This window comes from Salmo trutta, unplaced genomic scaffold (genome assembly GCF_901001165.1).
Source record: "Salmo trutta unplaced genomic scaffold, fSalTru1.1, whole genome shotgun sequence".
Lineage (NCBI taxonomy): Eukaryota > Metazoa > Chordata > Actinopteri > Salmoniformes > Salmonidae > Salmo > Salmo trutta.
This window is the reverse complement of record NW_021822992.1, coordinates 541881-558621: the sequence shown is the minus strand read 5'-3', so window position 1 is coordinate 558621 and position 16741 is coordinate 541881. Positions and strand designations below refer to the sequence as shown.

The 16741-nt window shown below is 38.3% G+C and overlaps 1 protein-coding gene across 1 annotated transcript in view; it reads left to right on the top strand.

Annotated features, from left to right (window-relative positions):
• LOC115187885 (CUB and sushi domain-containing protein 3-like) overlaps nt 1-16741 on the top strand; it is a 1475978-nt gene that overhangs the window by 1059740 nt on the left and 399497 nt on the right.

The following is a 16741-nucleotide window of genomic DNA, read 5'->3' as shown; positions in this document are numbered from 1 at the left end:
GGTAGAGGGACTGTACTCTACCCATCATGGGCCCAGATGAAGGTAGAGGGACTGTACTCTACCCATCATTGGGTAAATGAAGGTAGAGGGACTGTACTCTACCCATCATGGGCTAGATGAAGGTAGAGGGACTGTACTCTGCCCATCATGGGGTAAATGAAGGTAGAGGGACTGTACTCTACCCATCATGGGGTAGATGAAGGTAGAGGGACTGTACTCTACCCATCATGGGCTAGATGAAGGTAGAGGGACTGTACTCTGCCCATCATGGGCTAGATGAAGGTAGAGGGACTGTACTCTACCCATCATGGGCTAGATGAAGGTAGAGGGACTGTACTCTGCCCATCATGGGGTAAATGAAGGTAGAGGGACTGTACTCTGCCCATCATGGGCTAGATGAAGGTAGAGGGACTGTATTCTGCCCATCATGGGGTAGATGAAGGTAGAGGGACTGTACTCTGCCCATCATGGGCTAGATGAAGGTAGAGGGACTGTACTCTACCCATCATGGGCTAGATGAAGGTAGAGGGACTGTACTCTACCCATCATGGGCTAGATGAAGGTAGAGGGACTGTACTCTACCCATCATGGGCTAGATGAAGGTAGAGGGACTGTACTCTGCCCATCATGGGCTAGATGAAGGTTGAGGGACTGTACTCTGCCCATAATGGGCTAGATGAAGGTAGAGGGACTGTACTCTACCCATCATGGGCTAGATGAAGGTAGAGGGACTGTACTCTACCCATCATGGGCTAGATGAAGGTAGAGGGACTGTACTCTACCCATCATGGGCTAGATGAAGGTAGAGGGACTGTACTCTGCCCATCATGGGCTAGATGAAGGTAGAGGGACTGTACTCTGCCCATCATGGGCTAGATGAAGGTAGAGGGACTGTACTCTACCCATCATGGGCTAGATGAAGGTAGAGGGACTGTACTCTACCCATCATGGGGTAGATGAAGGTAGAGGGACTGTACTCTGCCCATCATGGGCTAGATGAAGGTAGAGGGACTGTACTCTGCCCATCATGGGCTAGATGAAGGTAGAGGGACTGTACTCTACCCATCATGGGCTAGATGAAGGTAGAGGGACTGTACTCTACCCATCATGGGCTAGATGAAGGTAGAGGGACTGTACTCTGCCCATCATGGGCTAGATGAAGGTAGAGGGACTGTACTCTGCCCATCATGGGCTAGATGAAGGTAGAGGGACTGTACTCTACCCATCATGGGCTAGATGAAGGTAGAGGGACTGTACTGGCTGTCTCTCATCCTCTCTCACTTCCTCCTTCCCTCCCTCCTCTCCGTATCTCTCTCTCCTCTCTGTACCTGTCTGTTCTGCTCTGTCGGTAATTAGTCCCCCAGTGGATCCAAACCACCATGTGGATCTGGGTTTAAAGAGTAAACAGCATGTTATGACTAATTGGAAATATCACTTTCACATGGAGTCCTTTTTCTGAGGGAGGATAATGACAGAGGGGTGACCGGTGAGACGTAGTGGCCGTTAATGTCTGACTGGTACCCTATTCCCTACATAGTGTACTACTGTTGACCAGGGCCCATAGGGAATAGGGTGCCATTTGACCAGGGCCCTGTTTACTAAGCCAGACCAGAGACAGACCTATCTAATTAGGAATATGTCACAACACAACACAACACAAGTTAAATACCACCTGATGAGACCATGTAACCATGGTAGTTAAATACCACCTGATGAGACCCTGTAACCATGGTAGTTAAATACCACCTGATGAGACCATGTAACCATGGTAGTTAAATACCACCTGATGAGACCATGTAACCATGGTAGTTAAATATCACCTGATGAGACCCTGTAACCATGGTAGTTAAATACCACCTGATGAGACCATGTAACCATGGTAGTTAAATACCACCTGATGAGACCATGTAACCATGGTAGTTAAATACCACCTGATGAGACCATGTAACCATGGTAGTTAAATACCACCTGATGAGACCATGTAACCATGGTAGTTAAATACCACCTGATGAGACCATGTAACCATGGTAGTTAAATACCACCTGATGAGACCATGTAACCATGGTAGTTAAATAACACCTGATGAGACCATGTAACCATGGTAGTTAAATACCACCTGATGTGACCCTGTAACCATGGTAGTTAAATACCACCTGATGAGACCATGTAACCATGGTAGTTAAATACCATGTAACCATGGTAGTTAAATAACACCTGATGAGACCATGTAACCATGGTAGTTAAATACCACCTGATGAGACCATCTGATGAGACCATGTAACCATGGTAGTTAAATACCACCTGATGAGACCATGTAACCATGGTAGTTAAATACCACCTGATGAGACCATGTAACCATGGTAGTTAAATACCACCTGATGAGACCATGTAACCATGGTAGTTAAATACCACCTGATGGGACCATGTAACCATGGTAGTTAAATACCACCTGATGAGACCATGTAACCATGGTAGTTAAATACCATGTAACCATGGTAGTTAAATACCACCTGATGAGACCATGTAACCATGGTAGTTAAATACCATGTAACCATGGTAGTTAAATAACACTTGATGAGACCATGTAACCATGGTAGTTAAATACCACCTGATGAGACCATGTAACCATGGTAGTTAAATAACACCTGATGAGACCATGTAACCATGGTAGTTAAATACCACCTGATGAGACCATGTAACCATGGTAGTTAATTACCACCTGATGAGACCATGTAACCATGGTAGTTAATTACCACCTGATGAGACCATGTAACCATGGTAGTTAAATACCACCTGATGAGACCATGTAACCATGGTAGTTAAATAACACTTGATGAGACCATGTAACCATGGTAGTTAAATACCACCTGATGAGACCATGTAACCATGGTAGTTAAATACCACCTGATGAGACCATGTAACCATGGTAGTTAAATACCACCTGATGAGACCATGTAACCATGGTAGTTAAATACCACCTGATGAGACCATGTAACCATGGTAGTTAAATACCACCTGATGAGACCATGTAACCATGGTAATACCACCTGATGAGACCATATAACCATGGTAATACCACCTGATGAGACCATGTAACCATGGTAATACCACCTGATGAGACCATGTAACCACGGTAGTTAAATACCACCTGATGAGACCATGTAACCACGGTAGTTAAATACCACCTGATGAGACCATGTAACCATGGTAGTTAAATACCACCTGATGAGACCATGTAACCATGGTAATACCACCTGATGAGACCATGTAACCATGGTAGTTAAATAACACCTGATGAGACCATGTAACCATGGTAGTTAAATACCACCTGATGAGACCATGTAACCATGGTAGTTAAATACCACCTGATGAGACCATGTAACCATGGTAGTTAAATACCACCTGATGAGACCATGTAACCATGGTAGTTAAATAACACCTGATGAGACCATGTAACCATGGTAGTTAAATACCATCTGATGAGACCATGTAACCATGGTAGTTAAATACCACCTGATGAGACCATGTAACCATGGTAATACCACCTGATGAGACCATGTAACCATGGTAGTTAAATACCACCTGATGAGACCATGTAACCATGGTAGTTAAATACCACCTGATGAGACCATGTAACCATGGTAGTTAAATAACACTTGATGAGACCATGTAACCATGGTAGTTAAATACCACCTGATGAGACCATGTAACCATGGTAGTTAAATAACACCTGATGAGACCATGTAACCATGATAGTTAAATACCACCTGATGAGACCATGTAACCATGGTAGTTAAATACCACCTGATGAGACCATGTAACCATGGTAGTTAAATACCACCTGATGAGACCATGTAACCATGGTAGTTAAATAACACCTGATGAGACCATGTAACCACAGTAGTTAAATACCACCTGATGAGACCATGTAACCATGGTAGTTAAATACCACCTGATGAGACCATGTAACCATGGTAGTTAAATACCATGTAACCATGGTAGTTAAATACCACCTGATGAGACCATGTAACCACGGTAGTTAAATAACACCTGATGAGACCATGTAACCATGGTAGTTAAATACCACCTGATGAGACCATGTAACCATGGTAGTTAAATACCACCTGATGAGACCATGTAACCATGGTAGTTAAATACCACCTGATGAGACCATGTAACCATGGTAGTTAAATACCACCTGATGAGACCATGTAACCATGGTAGTTAAATAACACCTGATGAGACCATGTAACCATGGTAGTTAAATACCACCTGATGAGACCATGTAACCATGGTAATACCACCTGATGAGACCATGTAACCACGGTAGTTAAATACCACCTGATGAGACCATGTAACCATGGTAGTTAAATACCACCTGATGAGACCATGTAACCATGGTAGTTAAATACACCCTGATGAGACCATGTAACCATGGTAGTTAAATACCACCTGATGAGACCATTTAACCATGGTAGTTAAATACCATGTAACCATGGTAGTTAAATACCACCTGATGAGAACATGTAACCATGGCAGTTAAATACCACCTGATGAGACCATGTAACCATGGTAGTTAAATACCACCTGATGAGACCATGTAACCATGTTAGTTAAATACCACCTGATGAGACCATGTAACCACGGTAGTTAAATACCACCTGATGTGACCATGTAACCATGGTAGTTAAATACCACCTGATGAGACCATGTAACCATGGTAGTTAAATACCACCTGATGAGACCATGTAACCACGGTAGTTAAATAACACCTGATGAGACCATGTAACCATGGTAGTTAAATACCACCTGATGAGACCATGTAACCATGGTAGTTAAATACCATGTAACCATGGTAGTTAAATACCACCTGATGGGACCATGTAACCATGGTAGTTAAATACCACCTGATGAGACCATGTAACCATGGTAGTTAAATACCACCTGATGAGACCACCTGATGAGACCATGTAACCATGGTAATACCACCTGATGAGACCATGTAACCATGGTAGTTAAATACCACCTGATGAGACCTACAATACCAGTCTCTATGGTGTTACTACAATACCAGTCTCTAGTGTTACTACAATACCAGTCTCTATAGTGTTACTACAATACCAGTCTCTATAGTGTTACTACAATACCAGTCTCTATAGTGTTACTACAATACCAGTCTCTAGTTTTACTACAATACCAGTCTCTAGTGTTACTACAATACCAGTCTCTAGTGTTACTACAATACCAGTCTCTATAGTGTTACTACAATACCAGTCTCTATAGTGTTACTACAATACCAGTCTCTATAGTGTTACTACAATACCAGTCTCTATAATGTTACTACAATACCAGTCTCTATAATGTTACTACAATTCCAGTCTCTATAATGTTACTACAATACCAGTCTCTATAGTGTTACTACAATACCAGTATCTATAGTGTTACTACAATACCAGTCTCTATAATGTTACTACAATACCAGTCTCTATGGTGTTACTACAATACCAGTCTCTAGTGTTACTACAATACCAGTCTCTAGTGTTACTACAATACCAGTCTCTATAGTGTTACTACAATACCAGTCTCTATAATGTTACTACAATACCAGTCTCTATAATGTTACTACAATACCAGTCTCTATAGTGTTACTACAATACCAGTCTCTATAATGTTACTACAATACCAGTCTCTATAATGTTACTACAATACCAGTCTCTATAGTGTTACTACAATACCAGTCTCTATAGTGTTACTACAATACCAGTCTCTATAGTGTTACTACAATACCAGTCTCTATAGTGTTACTACAATACCAGTCTCTAGTTTTACTACAATACCAGTCTCTAGTGTTACTACAATACCAGTCTCTAGTGTTACTACAATACCAGTCTCTATAGTGTTACTACAATACCAGTCTCTATAGTGTTACTACAATACCAGTCTCTATAGTGTTACTACAATACCAGTCTCTATAATGTTACTACAATACCAGTCTCTATAATGTTACTACAATTCCAGTCTCTATAATGTTACTACAATACCAGTCTCTATAGTGTTACTACAATACCAGTATCTATAGTGTTACTACAATACCAGTCTCTATAATGTTACTACAATACCAGTCTCTATGGTGTTACTACAATACCAGTCTCTAGTGTTACTACAATACCAGTCTCTAGTGTTACTACAATACCAGTCTCTATAGTGTTACTACAATACCAGTCTCTATAATGTTACTACAATACCAGTCTCTATAATGTTACTACAATACCAGTCTCTATAGTGTTACTACAATACCAGTCTCTATAATGTTACTACAATACCAGTCTCTATAATGTTACTACAATACCAGTCTCTATAGTGTTACTACAATACCAGTCTCTATAATGTTACTACAATACCAGTCTCTCTAGTGTTACTACAATACCAGTCTCTAGTGTTACTACAATACCAGTCTCTATAGTGTTACTACAATACCAGTCTCTAGTGTTACTACAATACCAGTCTCTATGGTGTTACTACAATACCAGTCTCTCTAGTGTTACTACAATACCAGTCTCTATAGTGTTACTACAATACCAGTCTCTATAGTGTTACTACAATACCAGTCTCTATAATGTTACTACAATACCAGTCTCTATAATGTTACTACAATTCCAGTCTCTATAATGTTACTACAATACCAGTCTCTATAGTGTTACTACAATACCAGTATCTATAGTGTTACTACAATACCAGTCTCTATAATGTTACTACAATACCAGTCTCTATGGTGTTACTACAATACCAGTCTCTAGTGTTACTACAATACCAGTCTCTAGTGTTACTACAATACCAGTCTCTATAGTGTTACTACAATACCAGTCTCTATAGTGTTACTACAATACCAGTCTCTATAATGTTACTACAATACCAGTCTCTATAATGTTACTACAATACCAGTCTCTATAGTGTTACTACAATACCAGTCTCTATAATGTTACTACAATACCAGTCTCTATAATGTTACTACAATACCAGTCTCTATAGTGTTACTACAATACCAGTCTCTATAATGTTACTACAATACCAGTCTCTCTAGTGTTACTACAATACCAGTCTCTAGTGTTACTACAATACCAGTTTCTATAGTGTTACTACAATACCAGTCTCTAGTGTTACTACAATACCAGTCTCTATGGTGTTACTACAATACCAGTCTCTCTAGTGTTACTACAATACCAGTCTCTATAGTGTTACTACAATACCAGTCTCTATAGTGTTACTACAATACCAGTCTCTATAATGTTACTACAATACCAGTCTCTATAATGTTACTACAATTCCAGTCTCTATAATGTTACTACAATACCAATCTCTATAGTGTTACTACAATACCAGTATCTATAGTGTTACTACAATACCAGTCTCTATAATGTTACTACAATACCAGTCTCTATGGTGTTACTACAATACCAGTCTCTAGTGTTACTACAATACCAGTCTCTAGTGTTACTACAATACCAGTCTCTATAGTGTTACTACAATACCAGTCTCTATAGTGTTACTACAATACCAGTCTCTATAATGTTACTACAATACCAGTCTCTATAATGTTACTACAATACCAGTCTCTATAGTGTTACTACAATACCAGTCTCTATAATGTTACTACAATACCAGTCTCTATAATGTTACTACAATACCAGTCTCTATAGTGTTACTACAATACCAGTCTCTATAATGTTACTACAATACCAGTCTCTCTAGTGTTACTACAATACCAGTCTCTAGTGTTACTACAATACCAGTCTCTATAGTGTTACTACAATACCAGTCTCTAGTGTTACTACAATACCAGTCTCTATGGTGTTACTACAATACCAGTCTCTCTAGTGTTACTACAATACCAGTCTCTATAGTGTTACTACAATACCAGTCTCTCTAGTGTTACTACAATACCAGTCTCTATAGTGTTACTACAATACCAGTCTCTATAGTGTTACTACAATACCAGTCTCTAGTGTTACTACAATACCAGTCTCTGGTGTTACTACAATACCAGTCTCTAGTGTTACTACAAAACCAGTCTCTATAGTGTTACTACAATACCAGTCTCTCTAGTGTTACTACAATACCAGTCTCTATGGTGTTACTACAATACCAGTCTCTAGTGTTACTACAATACCAGTCTCTATAGTGTTACTACAATACCAGTCTCTATAATGTTACTACAATACCAGTCTCTATAGTGTTACTACAATACCAGTCTCTATAGTGTTACTACAATTCCAGTCTCTATAGTGTTACTACAATACCAGTCTCTAGTGTTACTACAATACCAGTCTCTAGTGTTACTACAATACCAGTCTCTAGTGTTACTATAATACCAGTCTCTATAGTGTTACTACAATACCAGTCTCTATAGTGTTACTACAATACCAGTCTCTATAATGTTACTACAATACCAGTCTCTATAATGTTACTACAATACCAGTCTCTATAATGTTACTACAATACCAGTCTCTATAGTGTTACTACAATACCAGTCTCTATAGTGTTACTACAATACCAGTCTCTATAATGTTACTACAATACCAGTCTCTATAATGTTACTACAATACCAGTCTCTATAATGTTACTACAATACCAGTCTCTATAGTGTTACTACAATACCAGTCTCTATAATGTTACTACAATACCAGTCTCTATAGTGTTACTACAATACCAGTCTCTATAGTGTTACTACAATACCAGTCTCTATAGTGTTACTACAATACCAGTCTCTATGGTGTTACTACAATACCAGTCTCTAGTGTTACTACAATACCAGTCTCTAGTGTTACTACAATACCAGTCTCTATAGTGTTACTACAATACCAGTCTCTATAGTGTTACTACAATACCAGTCTCTATAATGTTACTACAATACCAGTCTCTATAATGTTACTACAATACCAGTCTCTATAGTGTTACTACAATACCAGTCTCTATAATGTTACTACAATACCAGTCTCTATAGTGTTACTACAATACCAGTCTCTATAATGTTACTACAATACCAGTCTCTAGTGTTACTACAATACCAGTCTCTATGGTGTTACTACAATACCAGTCTCTATAGTGTTACTACAATACCAGTCTCTATAATGTTACTACAATACCAGTCTCTATAATGTTACTACAATACCAGTCTCTATAGTGTTACTACAATACCAGTCTCTAGTGTTACTACAATACCAGTCTCTATAGTGTTACTACAATACCAGTCTCTAGTGTTACTACAATACCAGTCTCTAGTGTTACTACAGTACCAGTCTCTAGTGTTATTACAATACCAGTCTCTAGTGTTACTACAATACCAGTCTCTATAATGTTACTACAATACCAGTCTCTATAGTGTTACTACAATACCAGTCTCTAGTGTTACTACAATACCAGTCTCTATATTGTTACTACAGTACCAGTCTCTATAGTGTTACTACAATACCAGTCTCTAATGTTACTACAATACCAGTCTCTATAGTGTTACTACAATACCAGTCTCTAATGTTACTACAATACCAGTCTCTAGTGTTACTACAATACCAGTCTCTAGTGTTACTACAATACCAGTCTCTATAATGTTACTACAATACCAGTCTCTATAGTGTTACTACAATACCAGTCTCTAATGTTACTACAATACCAGTCTCTAATGTTACTACAATACCAGTCTCTAGTGTTACTACAATACCAGTCTCTAGTGTTACTACAATACCAGTCTCTATAGTGTTACTACAATACCAGTCTCTATAGTGTTACTACAATACCAGTCTCTATGGTGTTACTACAATACCAGTCTCTAGTGTTACTACAATACCAGTCTCTATAGTGTTACTACAATACCAGTCTCTATAGTGTTACTACAATACCAGTCTCTAGTGTTACTACAATACCAGTCTCTAGTGTTACTACAATACCAGTCTCTATAGTGTTACTACAATACCAGTCTCTATAGTGTTACTACAATACCAGTCTCTATAATGTTACTACAATACCAGTCTCTATAATGTTACTACAATACCAGTCTCTATAGTGTTACTACAATACCAGTCTCTATAATGTTACTACAATACCAGTCTCTATAATGTTACTACAATACCAGTCTCTATAGTGTTACTACAATACCAGTCTCTATAATGTTACTACAATACCAGTCTCTAGTGTTACTACAATACCAGTCTCTATGGTGTTACTACAATACCAGTCTCTATAGTGTTACTACAATACCAGTCTCTATAATGTTACTACAATACCAGTCTCTATAATGTTACTACAATACCAGTCTCTCTAGTGTTACTACAATACCAGTCTCTAGTGTTACTACAATACCAGTCTCTATAGTGTTACTACAATACCAGTCTCTAGTGTTACTACAATACCAGTCTCTAGTGTTACTACAGTACCAGTCTCTAGTGTTATTACAATACCAGTCTCTAGTGTTACTACAATACCAGTCTCTATAATGTTACTACAATACCAGTCTCTATAGTGTTACTACAATACCAGTCTCTAGTGTTACTACAATACCAGTCTCTATATTGTTACTACAGTACCAGTCTCTATAGTGTTACTACAATACCAGTCTCTAATGTTACTACAATACCAGTCTCTATAGTGTTACTACAATACCAGTCTCTAATGTTACTACAATACCAGTCTCTAGTGTTACTACAATACCAGTCTCTAGTGTTACTACAATACCAGTGTCTATAATGTTACTACAATACCAGTCTCTATAGTGTTACTACAATACCAGTCTCTAATGTTACTACAATACCAGTCTCTAATGTTACTACAATACCAGTCTCTAGTGTTACTACAATACCAGTCTCTAGTGTTACTACAATACCAGTCTCTATAGTGTTACTACAATACCAGTCTCTATAGTGTTACTACAATACCAGTCTCTATGGTGTTACTACAATACCAGTCTCTAGTGTTACTACAATACCAGTCTCTATAATGTTACTACAATACCAGTCTCTATGTTGTTACTACAATACCAGTCTCTATAATGTTACTACAATACCAGTCTCTATGGTGTTACTACAATACCCGTCTCTATAGTGTTACTACAATACCAGTCTCTAGTGTTACTACAATACCAGTCTCTATGGTGTTACTACAATACCAGTCTCTATAGTGTTACTACAATACCAGTCTCTAGTGTTACTACAATACCAGTCTCTAGTGTTACTACAATACCAGTCTCTCTAGTGTTACTACAATACCAGTCTCTATAGTGTTACTACAATACCAGTCTCTATGGTCTTACTACAATACCAGTCTCTAGTGTTACTACAATACCAGTCTCTAGTGTTACTACAATACCAGTCTCTATAGTGTTACTACAATACCAGTCTCTATAGTGTTACTACAATACCAGTCTCTATGGTGTTACTACAATACCAGTCTCTAGTGTTACTACAATACCAGTCTCTAGTGTTACTACAATACCAGTCTCTATAGTGTTACTACAATACCAGTCTCTATAGTGTTACTACTATACCAGTCTCTATAGTGTTACTACAATACCAGTCTCTAGTGTTACTACAATACCAGTCTCTATGGTGTTACTACAATACCAGTCTCTAGTGTTACTACAATACCAGTCTCTATAGTGTTACTACAATACCAGTCTCTATAGTGTTACTACAATACCAGTCTCTAGTGTTACTACAATACCAGTCTCTAGTATTACTACAATACCAGTCTCTATGGTGTTACTACAATACCAGTCTCTATAGTGTTACTACAATACCAGTCTCTAGTGTTACTACAATACCAGTCTCTAGTGTTACTACAATACCAGTCTCTATAGTGTTACTACAATACCAGTCTCTATAATGTTACTACATTACCAGTCTCTAGTGTTACTACAATACCAGTCTCTATAGTGTTACTACAATACCAGTCTCTATGGTGTTACTACAATACCAGTCTCTAGTGTTACTACAATACCAGTCTCTATAATGTTACTACAATACCAGTCTCTATGTTGTTACTACAATACCAGTCTCTATAATGTTACTACAATACCAGTCTCTATGGTGTTACTACAATACCCGTCTCTATAGTGTTACTACAATACCAGTCTCTAGTGTTACTACAATACCAGTCTCTATGGTGTTACTACAATACCAGTCTCTATAGTGTTACTACAATACCAGTCTCTAGTGTTACTACAATACCAGTCTCTAGTGTTACTACAATACCAGTCTCTCTAGTGTTACTACAATACCAGTCTCTATAGTGTTACTACAATACCAGTCTCTATGGTGTTACTACAATACCAGTCTCTAGTGTTACTACAATACCAGTCTCTAGTGTTACTACAATACCAGTCTCTATAGTGTTACTACAATACCAGTCTCTATAGTGTTACTACAATACCAGTCTCTATGGTGTTACTACAATACCAGTCTCTAGTGTTATTACAATACCAGTCTCTATTGTTACTACAATACTAGTCTCTATAGTGTTACTACAATACCAGTCTCTATAGTGTTACTACAATACCAGTCTCTAATGTAACTACAATACCAGTCTCTAGTGTTACTACAATACCAGTCTCTATGGTGTTACTACAATACCAGTCTCTAGTGTTACTACAATACCAGTCTCTATAGTGTTACTACAATACCAGTCTCTATAGTGTTACTACAATACCAGTCTCTAGTGTTACTACAATACCAGTCTCTAGTATTACTACAATACCAGTCTCTATGGTGTTACTACAATACCAGTCTCTATAGTGTTACTACAATACCAGTCTCTAGTGTTACTACAATACCAGTCTCTATAGTGTTACTACAATACCAGTCTCTATAATGTTACTACAATACCAGTCTCTAGTGTTACTGCAATACCAGTCTCTATAGTGTTACTACAATACCAGTCTCTATAATGTTACTACAATACCAGTCTCTATAGTGTTACTACAATACCAGTCTCTATAGTGTTACTACAATACCAGTCTCTATAGTGTTACTACAATACCAGTCTCTATAGTGTTACTACAGTCTTTATCTCTCACTGGGCTACTTTCTCTGCCACAGAAATAAACAGTTTCCATTGCATCGTATATCCCACAATGCATTACAGTGGTAGGTCATGGTAGATCAGACAGAAACGGTTTCCATTGCATCTTATATCCCACAATGCATTACAGTGGTAGGTCATGGGTAGGTCAGATAACTACAAACACACCGCACACGTTAGACGGACATTTTGTCATAACCGTCAGAAAGGCCAATACCAGGCTAAATCTTACTGTGCGTGTTGGTAAGTGGAACAGCTACACCTGATATCCATCGCAAATGGCACCCTATTCCCTATATAGTGCGCTACTTTCGACCAGAGCCCTTTTGGGCATAAGGGAATAGGGTGCAGTTTGGGATGCAAACCCCTTAACACTGCCCCTTTTTAGGTCAGAGGGGTTGTCAGAGGGGTTGTCTTGAAATGTGAAGTACCTTGTAAACGCATCAGTCACGTGGGAAGCTGTGAAAACAGATAACGTGGTAGTTGAAATATATATCCGTGATCCTCTGTTGATGAACATGATGGCAATCTAATTCCTGGTTAGTTCTGTCCACACGCCAAAGCCCTTTTTTTCCCACTCTCCGACCTTCCTTAGATTGAAATGTTCGATTGGATTTTCGGCGTTTGCCCTTGTGAAGTGTGGTCAGCAACACTTCTAAATAACGACACTGTGAACATGAATGGCTTGAGGTATACCTCGTTTTTAAAGGAAACCTGTAAAGTAGGACAATCCTGGCTGTTACAATGAAGCATCTGCCGACTGTATATCTAACTGGTGAGGAATTTGCTCAAGTGATGTTGAACTTGACCTTCTATAGATCTAATTGAATATAAATAGTACTGCATACTGGACTTGCATACATACTGCATAATGAACTGCATACATACTGTACTGCATACATACTGCATACTGTACTGCATATATACTGTACTGCATACATACTGCATACTGTACCGCATACATACTGCATACTGTACTGCATATATACTGTACTGCATACATACTGCATACTGTACTGCATACATACTGTACTACATACATACTGCATACTGTACCGCATACATACTACATTTTAACTTTTAACTTTCTTCAAACTACAAATCTACCATTCCAGTGTTTTTCTTGCTATACTTTATTTACTTCGCCACCATGGCATTTTTTGCCTTTACCTCCATTATCTCACATCATTTGCTCACATTGTATATAGTCTTTTTTTTTCTTATTTTTCTACTGCATCATTGATTGTATGTTGTTTTACTCCATGTGTAACTCTGTGTTTTTGTATGTTGTCGAACTGCTTTGCTTTATCTTGGCCAGGTCGCAATTGTAAATGAGAACTTGTTCTCAACTTGCCTACCTGGTTAAATAAAGGTGAAAAAAATAAAAAAAACATACTGTACCGCATACATACTGCATACTGTACTGCATACATACTGCATAATGAACTGCATACATACTGTACTGCATACATACTGCATACTGTACTGCATACATACTGTACTACATGCGTAATACATACTGCATGCTGTACTGGATAAATACTTCCTACTGTACTGCATACATACTGCATACTGAATTGCAAACATACAGCATACTGAACTGAATACATATAGCATTCAGAACTGCATACATACTACATGCTGTACTGCATACCTACTGCCTACTGTACTGCATGCATACTGAACTGCATACAAACTGCATATTGTACTGCATGCTGTACTGCTTACATACTGCATACTGCATATATACTGCCTACTGTACTGCATACATACTGCATACTGAACTGCATACATACGGTATACTGTACAGCATACATACTTTATCCTGAACAGCATACATACAGCATACTGAACTGCATACATACTACATGCTGTACTGCATACCTACTGCCTACTGTACTGCATGCATACTGAACTGCATACATACTGCATATTGTACTGCATGCTGTACTGCTTACATACTGCATACATACTGCCTACTGTACTGCATACATACTACATACTGTACTGCATACCTACTGCCTACTGTACTGCATACATACTGAACTGCATACATACTGCATATTGTACTGCATGCTGTACTGCTTACATACTGCATACTGCATACATACTGCATACTGTACTGCATACATACTGCATACTGTACTGTATTATGTACTGCTTACATACTGCATATATGCTACGTACTGCATACTGGTTACTGTACTACAAACTGTACTGCCTACTGCATACTGTACTGCATACATACTGCATACATGCTGCATACTGTACTGCATACATACTGCATACTGTACTTCATACATACTGAATACTGTTCTGCATACATACTGCATACTGTTCTGCATACTGCACTGCATACATACTGCCAACTGTACTGCATACATACGGCATAATGTACTACATACTGTGCTGCTTACATACTGCATACATACTGCATACATACTGCATACATACTGCATTCTTTACTGCATACATACTGTATACATAATGCACACTGTACTGCATACATACTGTATACATAATGCATACTGTACTGCATACATACGTAACACATACTGCCTACTGTACTGCATACATTCTGCATACTGAAGTGCATACATACTGCATACTGAACTGCATACATACTTTATACTGTACTGCATTCATACTGCATACTGTACCGCATACATACTGCGTACTGTACTGCATACATACTATATACTGAAACACAGACATACTGCATACCTACTGCATACTACATACTGCATGAATACCTACTGCATGAATACATACTGCATGAATACATACTGCATGAATACATACTGCATACTGTACTGAAATCATACTGCATACTGTAATATATACATACTGCATACATACGGCATGCATACTTTATACTGTACTGCATACGTACTGCATATTCTACATACATGCTGGATACTGTATTGCATACATGCTGCATACTGTACTACATTCATACTGCATACTGTACTTCATACATATTGTATATTGTACTGCATACATACTGCCTACTGTACTGCATACATGCTGCATACTGTACAGCATACATGCTGCATACTGTACTGCATACATGCTGCATACTGTACTGTATACATACTGCATACTGTACTTCATTCATACTGCATACTGTACTTCATACATACTGCATACATACTGCATACTGTACTGCATACATACTGCATACTGTACTTCATACATACTGCGTACATACTGCATACTGTACTTCATACATACTGCATACATACTGCATACATACTGCATACTGTACTGCATACATGCTGCATACTGTACTTCATACATACTGCATACATACTGCATACATACTGCATACATACTGCATACTGTACTGCATACATGCTGCATACTGTACTTCATACATACTGCATACATACTGCATACATACTGCATACATACTGCATACTGTACTGCATACATACTGCATACTGTACTGCATACATACTGCATACTGTACTGCATACATACTGCATACTGTACTGCATACATACTGCATACATACTGCATACTGTACTGCATACATACTGCATACATACTGCATACATACTGCATACTGTACTGCATACATGCTGCATACTGTACTTCATACATACTGCATACATACTGCATACATACTGCATACATACTGCATACTTTAAAACACCTTTAAAAGAAGACGAAT